The 6,402-nt window shown below is 45.2% G+C and overlaps 1 pseudogene; it reads left to right on the forward strand.

The window, feature by feature from the left end:
• Window positions 1–5,962: 5,962 nt before the first annotated feature.
• LOC127189426 (40S ribosomal protein S28-like) lies at window positions 5,963–6,172 on the forward strand (annotated as a pseudogene).
• The last annotated feature ends 230 nt before the right edge of the window (window positions 6,173–6,402 follow it).

Here is a 6,402-nt window from a genome sequence, read left to right on the forward strand (position 1 = left end):
GATTCCAGAGTGCTTTATTAAAGGATATACCACAGGGGCTGGAGAGATGGCTCAGTGGTTAAGAGCACTGGTTCCTCTTCCAGAGGACCTGGGTTCAATTCCCAGCAACCATATGGCAGCTCACAACTGTGTGCAATTCAACATACATGCAAGCAAAACACCAATGTACATAAAATAAACTATTTAAAAAATAAAATAAAATAAAAAAGGGTATTGCCACTCTGTCTCTGTGGCAAATGCATGAAACAGAGCCTGTAATAGCACCCTTGAGAAAGTCTGATGAAGTAGATGTAAATGTAAATTTAAGGGTGATGGGGGAAAAGATTATTGAGGCCCTAGTGAATGGGCAGAATAAGCTGTATAAATCCGAAGTTCATAAAGCAATTTGGACTTCTTTGTTCACTGTTGTAGTCCACAGCTGCATGCTGTCATAAGCACACAGCTGGACAGCTGTGGCAAGGAGCTAACTGCTCTTCTTGACGTCATTATAACAGAGAGTCTGTTGTTGTTCTGAAAAATGAAAGTATTTGATGAAATATGTCCATCCATCCTGATCTGGAAATGGTAGTGCATGCCAGTAGCCCCAGCACATGGAAGGCTAAGGCAAAAGGATCCAGGGCAGCCTGGGTCACACAGTGAGTTTGAGACTATCCTGGGCTACATGTCTTTAAAAAAAAAAATCAGAAAGGAAAAAAAAAATCCCAATGCCTCACAGGCCACAGGTGCTCAGATACTAGCTTTGTTTTGCACTATAAAATAAGTAACTGGATGCCACACCATGCATCTATGGTAAGAGAAGTTCTAACAATGTAGTAGTTTCAGAGACACATAAGGATCTGAGGGGAGAGTTGGGGCCTGTGACTTTTTATTTAGAAAGAAGCCATTTAAATGTTTATGAGCCTCTGATAGGTTGTGTCTCAGAGAATGACAGCAGGTCATTGTCATGGTCTGTCTTAGTTCAGGTATCTATTGCTGTAATAAAACATCACGGCCAAAAGCAGCTTAGGGAGGAAAGGGTTCATTTTAGCTTACAGTTCCTCCTCAGTCTGTCACTGAGGGGAACCAGAGTGGCAACTCACACAGGGCAGGAACCTGGAAACAGGAGTCATGCCGAGGCCATGGAGGAGTGGGGCTCGCTGGCCTGCTCAGTTGGCTGATTGTACCTCACCAAGTAATACTGAGTAAAGTATACTGTTGTGGAAAATTTGGGTTATATGTAAACATGTTTTTGTTTTAATCCCAGGTGTGGGAATATGGGGGTGGCTTCAGTTTTTCCACAGCTGAGAGTTGACTCCTGAGAGAGCACGTGATGTTTGTCAGCTTTGAACTACCTCGTATAGGGGTGTGGTCTTTGTCATGGAGGATAAAAGCCAGCCCCAAAAAGAGATTTGGGGCTCCAAGAAAGAAGAAGGCTGCTGGTGCTTCCCCCATGTTGCTCCTGGTTGCTGTTGAGGTATCCTAAAATGAAGATTGAACTTTCCCTAAGGAGCCCAATGGCCCCAAACAGCAGGAAGCTGCTAAGGAAAACTACGCCCCCTCTCCCTACTGACCTTCTTTCTCCACTACCAGGCGTTGGGGTGTTGGAAGGTATTGGAGTGGAGTAGGGAGAAAGAGATTTAAAGAACACAAAATAAAAATAGTTGGTTAAAAGTACTCCAACTGTATACATTTTTAGCTACCATGTAAAAAAGTTAGTAATGTATTCCAGGGCTGCACTGGAAACACTCTGCACAGATCACCTGTGCATGCTGTCTGCACAAAACATAACAGGAAATTGTGGAGTTGGAAGAGTAGCTGTTAGTGTTCTTAATGCTTGCTGATTTTGTAGTCTTTGGGGAAGTTTGAGCCTCAAAACAAACCAAAACAAAACAAAGACAAAAAACCACCTTCTGTTCCCTTGCCTGTAAACTTCGCACATGACAATACCTTTCTGTGCTAAATACTGTGGCCTCTTTCCATGCATCCAACACCCCAGCCTTATTCTTGTTTCAGAAACATTGTCCTTTCTGAGGCTTGCAAGGTTCTTTTAGAGATTGTTTTGATCATCAAATCAATGAGTTGCTTTGTAGACACTTCAATCAGTGCTTGTCACAGTAAGTCCTCTGTAAGAGGGAGCTGTCACATGATCATAATTATCCCTTACCTTTTGCTGTGCTTGAGGTTATTGTTTGCTTAAAGTATGCTTTAAATATGGCTCCCCATCAGGAAGCCAGTAAAAGGCGAAGACGGGTGGAGCCCTTAAAAGGCGGTTAGAGTTCTGTCCATTCCCACAATTAGTAAGTGGTGAGTTGGCAAGCTGATGTGCTACCTTGACGGGGCCTGCTATAAAGCCAGTTAGGATGAGATTCTCATTCATTTTCTGCCTCTCTCCGTGTGATGGGCTGTGGCATCTTGGAACTCTACTAGTGAAAGGACCAGACAAACTCCGTTCTGAAAAAGAAATCCCGTGTTGTGTTAAATCTAGCCAAGGGCTGAAACCAGAAAACCCACAAACTAGTCTAAACAGAAAAATATTCCCTAGCAACACAATCAGCTCACCTTGGGAAAGTCCAAATACACTCTCTGCTGACCAGCAGCTGGTCTGGCATATAGCAACAACCAATTAGGAGAAAGCAGGTCAAAGTGCCTAACGCCCCATGACTGCTTCAACCAATCTTTTCTATAGGCCAACTTGCTTCTATACCTATTACCCAACCACGAAACTCCAAGGCTTGTAACTCCCTACTTGCAGCTTTTCTGCCCGAGTGCCATCCAATCATATACTATAAAACCCATTTCTTTGTCTAAAACCTATTTTAAAACCCATTTCAATTGAGACCCGGGACCACTTCCCTGCAACTGCTATGCCAGTGCGTGGGAGGGGTGGCCCAGGTTCGAACCTGCAATAAAGACTTCCTCGCCATTGCATTTGGACTCAGCTCCTGGGTGATCTGTTCGGGGAGTCTCTTGAAATTTTGGGCACACTATCAAGAAGCTTGACACTAGTTGTGGCCTTCAGGCTTGGGCCAGGAATATGTGCCAAATAATGCCTTCTCTTTCTACATGCTGTATCGACTCTTGGGAATAGTGTCATAGTAATAGAGAAAAGACCCAGACATATCCAGAACACAAACACATTGGGAGGGTAGTTATTGTGTACTTTAATACCTTAAGCAGTCACAAATCAGATGTGATGTTCACCTTTCGTCTTTCTAGTAATCATACTTCACCAAAGTTGACACTTTAAAAATTCAAGCTATGGCTCTACTCAGAGCCTTTGGGGGGGGGGGCGGGGAGTGGAGAGGAGGCTTTGGATCCATCAGGTCACTTGTCAGTATCTTTTTCAAACACTAATCTCTCAGTATTGTCAAAGAGTTAAGCAAGCAATATAATGTGCATTCGTGTAAGTCATATGGGACACTGGCTTGTTCTATGGCTTTCCCTTGTCCTCAGAATAAAACTAAACTCCTTATCTTGGTTTTTTCTAGGCGACCACACCCAACTACTGCCATGTCCTCCTTGTCTTGGTCATAGAACCCTGACTAGGTAGTAACAGAAAGGGAATGAAAAAAGGAGAGACACACAGAAGTGTACAGGACAGACACTGAAGAATGACAGACGCAAACACATGTGTACACAGAAGATCTAGGTGGGCTATTCAAACTCTGGTAGAGCTGGAACAACCTGGAACCTCAGCACATTCGTTATGTGCACAGCATGGGGAGGAGGGGTGTGTGGCATGTCTCAAGTCTCTGGAGGTAGCAGACTAGGTCTATAAACACCCAGGAGGAGGAAGCTGCAGTAGCTAGATTTTTTTTTACTCACTGGTCAGTTGTAGACACTGGCTGGCACGGGCTGGCACTGCCTGGCCTCTCTATCAAGCATACCGAGTTAGCTCCAGAGCTCTGCCCTGTGGTTCCATGCACGGAATGTAAAGCCTCCAGAGCTTTCCAATTGGTGACTTTCTGGCCGGACTGATTGGCTGGCTGCTTAGAGAGCTGGATGGTTGGTGGTTGGTTGGCTAAAGTTCATTGAGTTGTTGGCTATTTTGTTGGCTAATTGATTTTTCTTGGGCACTGAGGTCTCTGGCTAAGCATCCTTCCTCATCTCTATCACATCATCCTACCGCACTCCATCACTGTATTTATTATTATCCAAAATTACTTCTCTTAACAATTTCCTCTGGGTTTAGAGACCATATCTGTTCAGTTCGCTCCTCTCCTGTCCATGTGTGCTGATGGTACTTGGGCTATGGGATGTATTCACTAAACATTTGAGGTAATGTGTGGTTTTGTTTTCATCTTTTGAAACAAATATGCTTAAATAAAAAGGCATGCTGGGTGGTGCTGGTGTACGCCTAGAATATCAGTACTCAAAAGTCAGAGGCAGGCAGCTCTCTGAGTTCAAGGCCAGTCCGGTCTACAGAGCAAGTTCCAGGACAGCCAGAGCTATACAGAGAAACGCCATCTTGAAGTAGGAGGAGGATGAGGAGGACAGGAGGCAGTACCCTGAAGGACAGGAGACAGTACTCTGGAGGAAAGGAGGCAGTACCCTGGAGGACAGGAAGAACTGACTTGATAAGTAGGTCAAAGAAGGTGAGTAGGAGGGGGTGGGAAAGTCTACCTGCAAAGAGAAGAGCGGTGACCACGGAATCCAGAAAAGCGTTCCTCACAGTATCTGTAAAAAGAATCAGCCCCTGGAGATGGAAGCCAGACCCAGGCAGACCATGTGGAATGTCCAGATTTGAGCAAAGAAGAAGCAAAAAGGCGTCAGCAACTGACGCAAGATGAAAACCTTAACACAGCAGCCCTGGGGCAGCTGCGGAAATGTTCCTGGGCCAGAAGGAAAGCACATTTGTCACTGACCTGGTTTCTAGCTATAAAGCACACTGTTATAACAAAACACAGATTGACTTTTAATCGGCCTTACTATTATTGTTTGGTTTTCTCCAGACACAGTAGCTCCATCCTGTCTGTATCTAGGCAAGGGCATGGACTGCTATATTAGAAACAAAATAGTCTCTGATGCATTGTTCCTGACAGACTCAGTCCCACCTTCTGACTCTTCTAGTGCTTGGCAGATCCATAAAGACTGGGGAATGACCTCCTACCTCAGTGAACTGGACGTAGCTATTGCAGACACAACTCTAAAAAGGCAACAATTAGGGAGACCCTGGCATGTGGACACCTGGCAATAAGGTGTCTCTTAAGACAGGCAGTGGTGGCCCAGGCCTTTACACCCAGCACTCACACAAGAGGCAGTCAATCTCCCAGTTCAAGGCCAGCCTGATCTACAGAGTAAGTTCAGGGCACAGCCAAAGCTACCTAGAGAAACCCTGGAGACAGAGAGAGAGAGAGAGAGAGAGAGAGAGAGAGAGAGAGAGAGAGAGAGAGAGAGAGGAGGCCAGCTCACATACCTTATTGACTATCTTCCTCCCTCCCTCCCTCCCTCCCTCCCTCCCTCCCTCCCTGCATGGATGTGGGGTGGGGGGAGACTGGTTGAGTTTGTCCCACAGTCTGATTCGATTTCAGGCACTAGGGACAGTGTCAATGACACAGACGAAAAGATATGGGCATGGACTTCCTGTCTGGGACATCCTGGGATTGGTTTCATCTTTTACAGAATTTATGCCAGGATAACTTGACCAAGATCTAGGAGGAGGGGGTCTGCTCATTGGTTCCTTCGAGTTCCCTTAGTTTCAGGACCTGTGCTTCTTTCCTTGTGCCCAAGACAGACTCTTCCATGAAATCTTTAAAATACAAAATAATTCTTTGGGATTTATTTTGTGTTTTGGGTTTTTGAGACAGAGTTTCTCTTCATAGTCCTGGCTGTCCTGGAACTTGATCTGTTGACCAGATTGGCCTCAAACTCATTCAACTGCCCTTGCCTTCTGAGTGCTGGGATTAAAGATGTGTGCCACCACAACCTGACAAAATATAATTCTTAAAGATCAGGGACCTCTCTCCGCCAGATCGCTGCCATCATGGACATGAGCCACGTGTAGCCCATAAAGCTGGCTAGGGTAACCAAAGTGCTGGGCAGGACAGGTTCACAGGGACAGTGTGCACAGGTGTATGTGGAATTTATGGATGACACCAGCCGCCCTATCATCCGAAATGTCAAAGGCCCCATTCAAGAGGGTGATGTGCTCACCCTACTGGAGTCAGAAAGAGAGGCTCGGAGGTTGCGCTGACCCTGCTACTGGGTCCTGGATATCCACCACTTAACCCATGGGATGACCCGCAACTGTTAAATAAAGCATTTGTATTTTAACTCTTTAAAAAAAAAAAAAAAAAAGATCAGGGACCTGTCAATCTTATTCATGCCCTATATTTTCCTGCTCCTAGAGCAATGCCTAACTGGCTAGATCTAAACTTATTTGTAGTCACTGGGATATCAATTCCAATTTGCAGTGCATGGTAG

The sequence above is a fragment of the Acomys russatus genome, chromosome 5, assembly GCF_903995435.1.
Source record: "Acomys russatus chromosome 5, mAcoRus1.1, whole genome shotgun sequence".
Classification (NCBI taxonomy): domain Eukaryota; kingdom Metazoa; phylum Chordata; class Mammalia; order Rodentia; family Muridae; genus Acomys; species Acomys russatus.